A 14,676-nucleotide genomic window follows, 5' to 3' on the forward strand; every position below is an offset into this window, starting at 1 on the left:
CAAAACAAGCAATTGTCCATCCAATGTGACAGGCTAATGAGTGATTGCCAGGGTGATTGGAGAGAATGAAAGAGGCAGATATGAGCTGGATGTTGCTTGTTTTGTTGAGAGTGAACAGGACCTAGACGCCTGCCCCAAAAGATGATCTGTTTGTAGCCATCCTACTTACACAGTTGCTCTTCTAAGGTGATACACATTATCTCCATTTTACAAACAAACAAACATCACCACTGTGATGCAAGCTAATGAAAATTCTGCTTAGCACACCAACAGTAAGAGCAGCTTTCATTCATGGTAAATGGGGAAAACGTAATGTCATGAACATTTTGCTGTGGAAGCCTGAATACTACACACAAACAATTCTCAAAAAGCTATCAGGACTGTGCTCGTATCAGGTATCTTGGATTGTAAGCCATTATTGTAAAATAGGAACTGCTTGAGTACTTCAGTGGGAAGATGATATAGAAATGTTGCTAGTGAGGGCCAAGTTAGAAATTAATAATAATAATAATAATAATAATAATAATAATAATAATAATAATAATAATTTTATTTATACCATGCCCTCCCTGGCCAGAGCCAGGCTCAGGGTGGCTAACACTGATAAAATCACAGTAAAAACATAATAAGGGAAGGGAAAAAACCCCAATTTAAAATAAAGGTTAAAATGCAATTTAAAATGCAGCCTCATTTTAAAAGTAGCCGATAGAGCAAGACCATAAGGGGAGGGAAACATAAGGGTCAGACTGAGTCCAAACCAAAGGCCAGGTGGAACAGCTCTGTCTTGCAGGCCCTGCGGAAAGATGTCAAGTCCCTCAGGGCCCTAGTCTCTTGTGACAGAGCGTTCCACCAAGTCGGGGCCAGTACTGGAAAGGCCCTGGCCCTAGTTGAGCACCTTCGATGACTTTCTACCCTCCACAGCAATGTCTCAATCCAGATTTATGAAGGGCTGTAAATCCATGTTAAATCACCTGCTTACATCCAGAAGGTGCCAGATTCAATTCCCAGCATCTCCAGGTGGAGCTCAGAATCACAGTATCATAGAATTGTAGACTTGGAATGGAACAAGAGGATCATCGAATCCAACCCTTTGCAATGCAGGAATCTTTTTGCCCAAGTGGGGCTCAAACCCATGACCCTGAAGATTAAGAGTCTCATGCTTTACCGATTAAGCTATTTGGGAATGTCCTCTGTCTTAAACTCTGGACAGTCAACGTAGGCGATACTGAGCTAGATGGATCAATGGTCTGACTCAAAATAAAACTTCTGCTTACTATTTGGCCCCACTCTGCCTTAAATTTACTTTTAAAGAGCCATTCAAACAATTGATAATTGCAAGAACGTTGCCTTGTCTTGTTTTGCCACAAGTACAGTGGTACCTCAGGTTAAGTACTTAATTCGTTCCAGATGTCCGTACTTAACCTGAAACTGTTCTTAAGCTGAAGCACCACTTTAGCTAATGGGGCCTCCTGCTGCTGCCATGCCACCGGAGCCCAATTTCTGTTCTCATGCTGAAGCAAAGTTCTTAACCCGAGGTACTATTTCTGGGTTAGCGAAGTCTGTAACCTGAAGGGTATGTAACCCGAGGTACCACTGTAATTCCTCCACCCACCGTGTTTAGCATGGCGAACATAGGGGGAATGTGAGGGTGCTCACGCTGTGAACTTGACGATTTCAAAACTACTTAACCTTCATGATTCCCAAGTAAAGAACCTTGGGATTTATGGTTGAAGACTGGAATGGGAGACTGGTGGCCCTGAACTATAACTCCCATCATCCCAGTGGCCATTCTGGTTGGGGCTGATGGAGACCAGCATTGGAGGAGCACAGGTTCCCCCTACCTTATTTGAGGGGTGGGACTGCAGAGTGGTGAAGCATCTGTGTTGCATGCAGAAGGTCTTGAGTTTAATCCCTGCCATGTCTAGCTAAAAGAATGAGGTAGCCAGCAATGGGAAACAGCTGCTGCTGCCCATAAGTGTAGACATTACTGGACTGGATGGTAAAGGTAAAGGCACCCCTGACCGTTAGGTCCAGTTGTGGCCGACTCTGGGGTTCCGGCGCTCATCTCGCTTTATTGGCCAAGGGAGCCGGCGTACAGCTTCCGGGTCATGTGTCCAGCATGACTAAGCCACTTCTGGTGAACCAGTGCAGCGCACGGAAACGCCGTTTATCTTCCCGCCAGAGCGACACCTATTTATCTACTTGCACTCTGATGTGCTTTCGAACTGCTAGGTTGGCAGGAGCAGGGACCGAGCAACGGGAGCTCGCCCCGTCGCGGGGATTCGAACTGCCGACCTTCTGATCGGCAAGTCCTAGGCTCTGTAGTTTAACCCACAGCGCCACCCATGTCCCTTGACTGGATGGACAAATAGTCTATTTAAGAGGCAACTTCCTATGTTCTGTGAAATGACTCAGGGCCCCAAAAAATCATTCCCATGACCTTCAAGTGATGTATGATTCCCAAGGTCCTTTGGCAGAGGGGTGGGATGGGGAAATCATTCAACTTAATCCAACTAGTTTGTTATTATTTTATTAGTGAAGATGGGTCAAAATATGAAAAGATGCTCTCAGGGTATGTTTTTTTTTTGGGGGGGGGGTGAGTTTTAGGATGCAGTCATTTCGCTTCTTTTTGTGTTAGTCTCCAGTCCATTCCCCCCCTGCACATCTCTGCTGATCCCTTTCCACTTACAGATTAGCTTTCAGCCATGGTCTGAATGGCACTTTTTAGTGTCTCTTGTTGCTCTCTGATAGTTAACTAGCTGCCTGGTCACATGGCATTCAGCCCAAGGGTAACTCCGGCAAGTGCTTGAATAATAAGTATAATAATAATAGCTATTTTTAGTTCCTACACAATAAGCCACTTGATTTTGCAGCCTGTGGGAATGAACCGGGGTGGCTAGGAGAGAACTCTTGTACTGAAACTGTAACAGAGGGTCTTTTCAAAGAGATCAGTAAGTTAAGGGCAAACAATGCACATAAGTAAAACATCCTGACTCCAGAGAATTAATACTAGGTGTTCTTAATGTATGAGGGGGGAGTGTTTACATTTTTCTGCAGCACTTTCAGTGCACTGTTTCCCTTCTTTAAATCTTACCTTGCTTTGTATATAAATGCACAGAAACACACACACATTTTTATTGGTCTTTTCTCCAAAGTTGCACTCTTTTGAGTCGCTTGGGACACAATCCACTGCTTTGCCTTTCCCATGCAACCCCCCCACCCCCAATTGAAATCAGCTAACCCTGTATCCTGTGTCTGAGGAGGAGGAGAAAAAGTAGGAGTTTAAGTTTAGCACGCCGTCACTCGCAGCTACCATCTGATTAAGACTTTCAGGGTTTCATTCCACAAATTCCTTTCGCAACCATCAGCTATTAAATCTGGAAAAAAGCAGAGAGAGAGAGAGCTTCCTTCCAACATCCTCCTTTGCAGTCCTTCTGCAGGAACTGAGTCAAAACATCAAATAAGTATAAAGTCACTTATGTACGTGTCAAAAACAAGTTTTTCACGAAATGGTAGACTTTTTAATAAACAGCTGTATATGGGCATCTTTCATCTGATCTTTCTTTAATAGCTTAAGTGCTTTCTCCCACCTTTCTCTCCCCATTACAACAAGCACCTAACTTCCACCAAAACTCAATGGCTCTGGCCACACGGTACTTGAAGACAAATTCTGTAGTCTAAAAGTTTTTTTTCCCCTCTCCCCTGTTTTGTTTATGACTGGAGTCGGGAGAGGGTTCTTGTGTCTGCAGGCTGGCTCGGAGTCAGTGCCCCTTTTGGACTCTCTGATTCATTGCTCTCCTGACCTCCCGTTTGTCTCAAGCTGTGATTTATATAGCTCGGCGCTGCTTTCAAAGCCGAGCCTTTCCAAAGGCGTTTAGGGCGGGGGCGGGGGTCCCATTCCCCTCTTTGGGCTCCCACTGTTCACCTTGCAACCGCCCTTGCCTTCTTTCCCCACCTGACTCCCAACAGTTCTCTCTCTGTGTGTGTGTGTGTGTGTTGCCAGTGCCACACCGGTGTTAGTGAGAGAGAAGTTGTTGCCATTCCTGTGCGATGGAGTCATGGGAGAAATTGCAGCGAGCGCACAGATAGTGGGAGTGCAAGAGGCTGAGCTGGGAAGCAGCTCGTAGCAGCAGCAGCAGCAGCAGCAGCAGCTTGGGCTGGCAGCGCTGGAGGTGTCCTCATTTGTAGCTGGCTCTTCTCTCCCTGGAAATACTTGCTTGAGGAAGGTGAGAGTTCAGTCTTGCTTTTAATTTCTTGCATGTTTCCAGCTCCAGCTGCTTTGGGGCGTGTGTGTGTGTGGAGAGATGCTTGTTGTCTCAGCTCTAGCGACATCTCATATATTCCAAACCCTGCCAAAGTCTAGAAGACTTTTGTGTGTGGCTTTACTCGGAAATCTGTCTGTGCCCTAATCCTTCCTAACACACCAGATTCGATGCTGAGGATTGGGAGAGTCAAAGTGGGGAGGTGATGGGGCTTTGCTTCCTGATTTGTTTTCAAGCAAATTATATTTTGCAACAACTCTCTTTGCACATTCAAAACCTAGCAGATGCACTGCTCACCTGTGATTGCATCCCTGTGTTCATTTGGAGGGCATGTTGTGTTTAGGATTGTGCAGTGTTTATTACTGACCCAAACTTTAGAGGGAAACTTGCGGGATTCCCAAGCCCCCTTTTACTGCATTCAGGGTTTATTATTGTCGTTTCCCATTAGTAAAATTGAACTCTGTAAACTAGCAGTAACTTTGACACACACAGGTGAAGAATGTTTGGGTAGCCCTAGTAACAATTACCTTTTGTTTGAGATAATGTACCTGTGTAAACATAGCCGCTTGCTGCAGTGTTATATGCCGACATGAAAAAAGTCAGCTGATATATCTCTGCTTACATGTGCATTACCTTTACTAATAAGGCTGGTATGGCATATGCAAACTCTCCGTTTCGAAATTATGGCACAATGACCTAACTAACAGCACTTGAGATGTGTGTGAAATAGGATTCTAGCAAAGGTGATGGGCCTGGGACTCCCTAGTCCTTGAATCCTTCTAATAGGAAATCCAAACTTTGTAACTGGAATAAATCATGCAGCTTTAGGAAAATAGCACCCAGTTTTATTGCAACGTAATTTTATTTCTCTGCTTTGGAATCTCCTTCTCCCAAATTTGGGATTTTCCCCAAGTGTTATTATTCATGGCATAAGTGAGGATGCTGTAGGCTCAAATATCAGCAGATGCTCTCAACAGGTGTACTGTATAAAGGCACAGAGATGAAGTGCTGGGCAGTATGAAAGGGAACTTATCTTTATGAAGAAGACCCATACCAGAACCCACATTCAGATAGCAACAACTTTCCACACATCTTCATGTGCCCTCCCTCCCTACAACCACAAGGGTTACTGATCTGCTCTTACATTTTAAACTAGCATAAATACTGGGAAGCAAGATAGGGAAGGGATTTGCACAGAGAGAGTTTGCATATCACAAGACCTCTTAGCACAGAGTACATCTTTGTGTGCTCGGTAAATAAAGGTATGTTGCACTCCACTCTAATAGTTTCCCTAAGTTTAGTACTTTACCTTTTTACGTTGGAATGAATGGAGAGGTGCATTCAGGAACACCACTGACAGGTGAGCTAAACCTACACACTGAATCTTGGCTGCACTAGCAGCATGGCAGAATATTGGGAGGCTGTCAGTGAACAATTGGCCATTACACAGACACACACACACACACACACAAATTCACACACACGTTATGTAGATGACTGAATATTGCCATACTCTACTGGGGATGCCAAAGCTGTTTGGTCCCAGCCTTCCTGAATACTCCTGCAAAAGGAATCGGAAACAGACTGCAAGCATGGTGGTTAACAGCTGATTTGTTTGCCATTTGACTATGTATCTTGTGATGACAGGCGCTTAGGGTAGGTGTAATTTGAAACTGCAAAATGAATAATTAAGGTACCCATCCTAGGGGCATCCCAGGTGCCTGAAATGTTTCTAGCTATAATTGCAGGTGTTGTGGAGCATGGCTGGAATGGCATCATCCCTACTATCCTCTTTTCTTAACTCAGAGAGTCATGGTACACAAAACCTGACTTTCTCTTGTTCTGTTGCAGTGTGCGAATTAGCAGACAGGGGATCCCTTAATGCAGTTGTGGGGAATCTTCGACCCTCCAGATGTTGTTGAACTACAACTCCCATCAGCCCCAGTAAACATGGCCAATGACCAGGGATGATGGGAGTTGTGCAAACATCTGGAGGACCAAACAGCTTCCGGGTCATGTGGCCAGCAGGACTAAGCTGCTTCTGGCAAACCAGAGCAGCACACAGAAACACCATTTACCTTCCCGCAGGAGCAGTAGTTATTTATCTACTTGCACTTTGACGTGCTTTCGAACTGCTAAGTGGGCAGGAGCTGGGACCGAGCAACGGGAGCTCACTCCACCGTGGGGATTTGAACCGCCAACCTTCTGATCGGCAAGTCCTAGGCTCTGTGGTTTAACCCACAGCGCCACCCACGTCCCTAACACCTGTCTTAATATAATCCACAAATCCCACTCCTCCTTGTCTTGGCCAAATCATTCTGCCCCAAAGCCTTCTGTAAACAGTAGCTAAGATGGCTGATATGAAAGATATGTGGATGCTTTCATTCCACCGCATTGTAATTTAAGCATGACTTTTTCCGAACTAAGTATATAGGATGCCTTGTCCCTATCCAAAGGGGGAGCTGAATTGCATCCCTAGACCATAGTTTTAGAGCTGCTGTGCTTAAGATACCCTTTCTCTGTTTGAACTGGCTGTCTTACACCTCACCAGGCAAAGCCTTTTGTCTAGGCCTAGTCCTCAAGGAATCCTTGGCTGGCTCCCATTATGTCTCCCCATGACTTAAGCCAGCTGATTCCATATATGGCAGAAGGTTCCAAAACAGACAGACCTGGATATGTGTGAGGTGTTGCTGCAGTTCATTTATTGTCCCGGAGCCCACCACTAAAGCAATAATACATACCCACTTTTGCAAATCATGCGAGTGCTTGAGAAGGGATTACTGTTATGTATCCACACTGCACAAACATCACCAAAACACTTCAGGAAAATAAAACCCAAGTAACAAGCTGAGAAGGTTAATTAGAATTGCTACGGCCCAAATGTCCCATCGCATTATGCATTGCCTAGTTACTGTAAATGTTTTCTGCCTTATTTATGTGCATGAATGATGCTTAGTCCTTAGTTTAAGAGTTATTAACCTCAAAGGGCACGTTTGTCCACTTTCCACTAATAAGAGCTGTTGCAGCTCTGCTGCTTGTGTCTTTGTTTGGAAAGCAAGAAAGGCTATTCTGCCATTTGTCACAGTTCTGCTCTGGCTTTGTGCAGCCTTGTTATGTTGAATGAATTTAGAGAATCCGCAAAGGGTGACTTTGCATTGCTCACCCTCTTCACAGTGTGGAAAGTCGGCTCAACCTTCCGAATGCAAAATAAAGTAGCAGTCCTCAACTGACAGCCGACAACTGAGTTTCCATCAAAGGATTCGGTCACGGACCAGTCTATCGGGTGCTAAGGGAAAAAGTAAACTTTGCAGCGAAATGTACCACGGCATAAAAGCTTCATTAGATGAATCCTTTTGGCATATTTGCGCACCAGTGGTTTCTGGTGCAGCTGTTTCAAACTGTGAAGCCACGGGGGCAGGGCAAATATTGTTCCCCTTGAGCGGGAATGATTGTGAAGAATGCCAGCGCTATACCTTTCTCGGGCGCAGTCTCTGCTAACTTCCTTGACTGCACAATGACACACTTTGGTCATGGGAGAGAAGCAACATTGGGCATGACATCTCAGAGCCAGATCAGTTAGAGATGCGATTCCCTTAGAATTTTTCTCAGAACAAACCTAGTTGGGATAGCATGAAGGGCACTGTTGCGATAGGACGAAGCGTTGTCTTCTTCCACCCAGTGGAAGTTCTGAATGGCACCGGAATACGCAAAGTAAACATGAGCTGGGAAACGCTGGACAGAGTTGAATAAAAAATATATGGTCAGGAGAGTGAAAAGGGATGGTTCAGAAGAAACACTTTTATTCCTTGGGGAAATAGATTTGAAAACTAGGGGGGAGTGAGAGAGCCTTTTGAAATATGTTGACATGGCTGTCACTGGAAGCTGGAAAGTTGGGCAAGGAACAGACTTCACTGAGGAGCAGGTGCAAGAAATACCTATTTTATTTTTATTTTTTTGCAGTTAAGGAAACTGGCAGCGTCTGTGATTGTGCAACTTCCTCCCTTCTATATTCCTCAGTGGCTTGGCCCATACAGAGCTTGTATGAGGCCCAGGGTGGGAGCCTTGTTAGAATAAAGTTATAAACCCAAACTGGCTTAGCCTTCTGAGGCCCAGGGCAAGTGTACCCGGCTTCCCCTCCCTTCTGCTTGGGCCTGCCAGTGACCAGACCTACTCTCTCCCTCTGCCCAAGTCCCCACAAAATCTTGGAAGATGGTCTAGAATGCAAAGGTTCTGAATGTGGAGGAGTAGGACATCTACCACAGCTTTAATCAAATTATTATCATGGGTGGTAGTCAACTGAGTGTTACTCAGAGCAGACCTATTGAAATTAATGGACTTAACTTAATCATGGCTATTCATTTCAATGGGTCTACTCTGAGTAAAACATAGTTGAATATTGCTCTGTGGTACAGTGTGGGATTTACATGGAGGAGGTCGCAGGTTGAGTCCCTCACAACCCCAGTGAAACGAATCTCCTGGCAATCAGAGCGGACTAGCTTTTCCTCAACTTGGTGCCCTCTGGATATTGTTGAGCTGGAACTCCAGCCAACCCCAGAGGAGCACAGCCACTGGTTGAGGATTATGGATTATGTCTAGAGGGCGCCAGGTTAGATAGGAGAGGCTAAGTAGACTGACACTGTGTCAAGCAGCTTATAATGAACCATTGTTCCAGCATTCAGGACTGCGCTGCTTGTTACATTTCTTATCTCCTTGACTTTGGAATGTCTAGAACACTCTTCTCACCCTTTTCTTTGCAAGTCTGTGCTGCTCATAGCTTGTTCGCCGGCTATGACCCATCTTGGTAACACGAGAAGAAAGCTGTCGTGGTGCAGTTTGGTGTACCTTAGTGACCTTTCCAGCTGTTCATCAAGTTCACAAACCTAACCCAGGGTTGCGGGAGGTTTAGCAAAGACATAGAACCTGGCCCCTTGCTGGGGCAATTTTAGTCTTGTAAAATAGATCCTGGGCATATTTGCTGCTGCTGCTCAAGTTATTTTTGCTGTCAAGTACTGGAAATAAAAAGGGATGCGGGTGGCGCTGTGGGTTAAACCACAGAGCCTAGGACTTGTCAATCAGAAGGTCAGTGGTTTGAATCCCCGCGATGGGGTGAGCTCCCGTTGCTCGGTCCCTGCTCTTGCCAACCTAGCAGTTCAAAAGCACATCAAAGTGCAAGTAGATAAATAGGTAAACGGTGTTTCCGTGCACTGCTCTGGTTTGCCAGAAGCGTCTTAGTCATGCTGGCCACATGACCTGGAAGCTGTACGCCGGCTCCCTCAGCCAGTAAAGCGAGATGAGCACCGCAACCCCAGAATCGGTCACGACTGGACCTAATGGTCAGGGGTCCCTTTACCTTACTTTTTACTGGAAATAAAAGTCACTTCCCTTTTTCTTTTCTATGTTATGAACGTTGTTTGCATCCTCTAGTGTTCTGGGGGGGTTGCAGTATTTGTATCCAACAAGAATTTTGACTGCCAGGTGGACTGCTTGATTTTCCCTACTGCAAGTTTTTGTAAAGATACCATCCATCTGAGCCATATACTGTGTGTGAAAGAAGTTCTAGGTTTGAATGCTTGGTCACTTCTGCAGTTGCACCCCAGAACTGCAGGGCAGAGGTGGTGCTGAGGTGGGTTCTACCTGAACCTTAGAGAGGTAGAAACTGTGGCCGGTGGCTAGTCAGACTTGACCTTAATAAACGATGTGGAGGGTTTTCAGAAATTCAGTATATAGATATACATGGATGATTTATATAAATACTACTAGCTTGTTTTGTGAAGCTGTTGGAAGGATCATTGAGATGATCTATGCATTTGATTCGGATGCTTTTAAGGTGCAGGGCCTATTGCTTAGTATATATAGGTGTTCAGCTTAAATGCTCTGTTACCTGTTCAGCATTAGCCACTAGGTGGCAAACCAAACAGAAAGGTGCTGTGTCACTTCCAGAGAGCATCTGAAGTCAGGCTTGGATAGGGAAATAAAGTTTCAATGCAGAAGTGAGTTGTTGCTCAAGGGCTCTGTCTGTGGGCTGCTCTGGGTGAAAGTGTTTCTTTGCTGCTTTCTCTTTGAAATTTTGCTAGGGGTTTTGGGTTCTCTTACTATTCATTTGCTGTACAGTGGTACCTCTGGATATGCACACCTCCGGTTGTGTATCCTTCAGGATGTGAACACGGCAAACCCAGAAGTATTTTTCTGGGTTTTGTTGCACACGCATGCACAGAAGCGGTCCCTCCAGTTGTGGAGACCTTGGGATCCAACCAGAGCTCCGGAATGGATCCCGTCTGCAACTGGAGCTACCACTGTATTTCCTTGGTGGTGAGAGAGGTTGAGGTGGCCTAGGGTATGCTTGATTGTCTTTGGTTGGCTGTAGTGAGATTTGTTTTTGTATGTGAGTGGGGTGTGTGTGTGTTTCTGAATCAGGTTAGCCAGATTGATTCGTATGCTGTCAGTGGATTCCTGTTGTTGTCTTGTTGGGCTATGTATGTGATAAAGGGGAGCCATACCCACACATACACTAAGTAGAAGAATACAGTGGACGCTCAGGTTGCAAACGTGATCTGTCCGGGATGCACGTTTGCAACCTGCGTCTGCGCATCAGCTGGCTGTAGGAAAGAATAGTGTGGCGGTTGGAAAGAATAAAAGGATTGTTTTTCTTTACTGATATTGTGAATGATGAGATCTTGAGTCAAGAACAAAGAAAGTAGATTCTATAGCAGTATACCTACTTTTGTGCCCAAAATTATCCATCAGGGCCAGTGCCGGATTTACATATAAGCTAAACAAGCTATAGCTTAAGGCCCCGCTCTCTTGCGGGCCCCAAAAAAATGTAAAGGGGAAAAAACCTGGATGTACTTTGATAAAATACATATTTTGTTATGTTCAAATGGCTTTCGATACCTATTAGGTCCATAAATTACCATATAGCATATATTCAACACAAAAAACAGCAGCAATTTGTTGTTGACAAAGGACAGCTGGACATATAAAGGGCCCCATTACCTTCAGTAGCTTAGGGCCTCATCAAACCTAATCAGGGCAACCAATGCGATTCAGGCCCATGACCAGGCATGAATCCAGATGGATATGGGCCAAGATAATATGTTTCAACCATAACCCTCACAAACCAATGGGTCCAGGGGTGGGCAACTCCAGGAAGAACCGAGGAAAGACCCCCAACCTGCAATGCTGGAGAGCTGTTTCCAGTGACAGCACTGTTGGGTGTGGTATTTAAGGCAACTCCCTGTGCTCCTGCTCAGGACTGGTTACGTATACTCTTTGTCATTTGGTTTAGAAAGAGGTGATGCTCTTGACTCTATTCCAAATAGGGGTCCCTGTTCTTCAGTCTTGCTATCACATGCCAAGGCTTTATACATGAACTCTGTGGCTGTCAGGTAGGTTACGGACAACGCAGTTAAGCGTTGACATGTGCAGTAGCGAATATTACTGCGCCAGGATGAAAAAGATACAGTTCATTTTGTTTCCATTGATTTCATTCCTCCCATCTCTTGCCACGTTGATCTCTGGGCTGGCGTGAAATAAAACAAAAAAAGATGATTGCTTGTTTTCTGATCTCCCATCAGTCTCTAGAAATAAAAGTACGGGTCACAGACTGGAAATATTTGGCAAAAATGAGATCCAAGATGGAAAGGGCAGCACTAAATATCTCTAAGTAGACAAGAAGTTGCCTGTACAGGGATCTGTAGAAAAGGCCCATTGAGAAACGGTGATGCGTGAACTTGGTATTTTCTTTTTAAAGCCATTCTTTTATGGAACAGGAAATGAAATGTGACCCCGTTCAACAGTCAAGAGTGAAATTAACTGGGTTGTAAAACTGATTCCTCTCCCTACACTGTCCATGCTTGCACCACAGACATCTCTCCTCTTTGGTTTCTGAAAAGTGCTGCAAGCCAGCTCATAGATCAGCAATGGAACGTATGCCACCCTTGGGTTTTACTGTCATTGAATGTGTCTTGGTGAGTGGCATGAGGTTTTTTTTTGGGGGGGGGGGAGTGAGCAGGTTGCCTTAAAACACTTCTTCTAAACCATACTGGGAAAACATTAGCACAAAAGCATAATTGCGTCACACAATTCACGGGCACAAGAAAACAAAGGTGGGGTTGGATGTTTGCTTGGTCAGCATCCCACACAGTAAAAGGTAAAGGTAAAGGTACCCCTGCCCGTACGGGCCAGTCTTGACAGACTCTAGGGTTGTGCGCCCATCTCACTCAAGAGGCCGGGGGCCAGCGCTGTCTGGAGACACTTCCGGGTCACGTGGCCAGTGTGACATCGCTGCTCTGGCGAGCCAGAGCCGCACACGGAAACACCGTTTACCTTCCCGCTAGTAAGCGGTCCCTATTTATCTACTTGCACCCGGGAGTGCTTTCGAACTGCTAGGTTGGCAGGCGCTGGGACCGAACAACGGGAGCGCACCCCGCCGCGGGGATTCGAACCGCCGACCTTTCGATCGGCAAGCCCTAGGCGCTGAGGCTTTTACCCACAGCGCCACCCGCGTCCCTATCCCACACAGTAGGGTGGGCTAATTTCACGCTGTTGAGGGAAGCCCCAAGGAAGAGAAGAAGAATGGGAGGAGGAAAATGGGGGCAGGGAGCAAAATGGATGGAGCAATGGAAGGAGATGGGAGGGGGAAGCCCTCCGCAAGCAGTTGATTGCAGGAGATTGCATTGTGGTGGAGCTCATTCTTATGGTTCCATAACACACACACCCTGTTTTGGGAACACCTTCACTTTAGAGATGCCACTGACCCTACAATGCTTTCCTCCCTAGGTCAAAGCTTTTCAGTCTGCCTTGCCCTAGACATTTTAAGTTGGTCAGTTTCTTCTGCTGTATCCCATACCATCCAACATTTCTCCAATAAAAATAGGGGCTAATAATAATAATAATAATACCCTGCCCATCTGACTGGGTTGCCCCAGCCACTCCATAATAAAACACAATAAAACATTAAACATTGTTTTTAAAACGTCCCAATATAGGGCTGCCTTCTGATGTCTTCTAGAGGTAATATAGTTACTTGTCTCTTTGGCTCAGGGATCGCATAACTCCATGCCCTCCAGCATTTCTCCTATGAAAATAGGGATGTCCTAAGGAAAACTGGGACATTCTGGGATCAGATCAGAAATTGGGATGGGCTTCTGTAAATCTGGAAAATAGAGACATTTGAAGAATCCGGCATCAATAATAATAATAATAATAATAATAATAATAATAATAATAATAATAATAATAATTTTTTATTTATATCCCACCCTCCCCATTCGAAGCCGGGCTCAGGGCGGCTAACAACAATAAAATAGTTACAGATAGGTAGCCGTGTTGGTCTGCCATAGTCAAAACAAAACAAAATTTCTTCCAGTAGCACCTTAAAGACCAACTAAGTTAGTTCTTGGTATGAGCTTTCGTGTGCATGCACACTTCTTCAGATGGTATCTGAAGAAGTGTGCATGCACACGAAAGCTCATACCAAGAACTAACTTAGTTGGTCTTTAAGGTGCTACTGGAAGGAATTTTTAACAATAAAATAATACAACAGTCTAAAATCATTTCATTATAAAATTAATTCAAATCAAATTAATGGCAACCATTGGGCTAGAGTTCTGTGAAGATTGCCAAAGGATGCCTTTTAATGTTGTTTGTTTGTGATGCCTTTTAATGCTGTTTGTTATTGCATTGCATTGCTTTCCCTATATTTTATGGTTCGCGACCATTTGTCATATCTTGATTGTTCACTGCCATGATATAAGAGCCGACGGTAAGCCTGGTGGATGAGGCTGATGGCCCATCTAATCCATCACCCATCACTCACTGCAGGTAGCCAGATGCCCGTGGGCAGCCGGAAAGCAGGGCCTGATTGCAGCAGCACTCTCTTCCTCTTGTTATTCACAGCAACTCGCATTCAGAGGCATCTTGGGGGTAAAACATAGCCATCATTCCAGCAGCCTTTGATAGCCTTATTCTCTTTGGAAGAAGGGTGGTTTATTCTTGATGAATAAAATAGAAAATAAAGTGACAAGGGTTAAGGGTTTTTACGCAGCACGAGCACCTTGGATTGTCCTTCTGGGAGCATCTTCTTCCCTTTCCAGTTTTATGCGCTTCTCTTGCGTTCCAGTCATTATACTCCGTGCGCTTTTTAGCACATTCAGTGTGCTTGCAACCTTGCTAGTAAGGCATCTGAATAACACATCTGGGCCCGGATTGTGCAGAGAGGCCAATGCGGAGAATTACTTGCACACACACACACACACTCACACACGTGTGCACACCCCAGCACCCCAAACCCAGCAAAAGACAGAGGAGACGGGGTCTTTCGCGTATGACGGGAGGGTAATGCTTGGTGTGATGTATAGCAAGGAGCCAATTCATTGCCATAAAGATAAATGGAAGCTTTAAAAAATATGGGGCA

General features: G+C 45.1%; 1 protein-coding gene across 3 annotated transcripts in view; it reads left to right on the forward strand.

Annotated features, from left to right (window-relative positions):
* The window catches only part of ARHGAP24 (Rho GTPase activating protein 24), a 363,688-nt gene that overhangs the window by 229,297 nt on the left and 119,715 nt on the right, over window positions 1-14,676 (forward strand). Inside the window, exon 1 of one of the 3 annotated variants that reach the window (XM_028743653.2) lies at window positions 3,831-4,226. The exons of the other annotated variants lie outside the window; for them this stretch is intronic. The gene's annotated coding sequence lies outside the window, so the exon portion shown is untranslated. Of the gene's footprint in view, window positions 1-3,830; window positions 4,227-14,676 lie in introns of those variants that run through there. 3 annotated transcript variants of the gene reach the window in all.

The sequence above is a fragment of the Podarcis muralis genome, chromosome 9 (genome assembly GCF_964188315.1).
Source record: "Podarcis muralis chromosome 9, rPodMur119.hap1.1, whole genome shotgun sequence".
NCBI lineage: Eukaryota > Metazoa > Chordata > Lepidosauria > Squamata > Lacertidae > Podarcis > Podarcis muralis.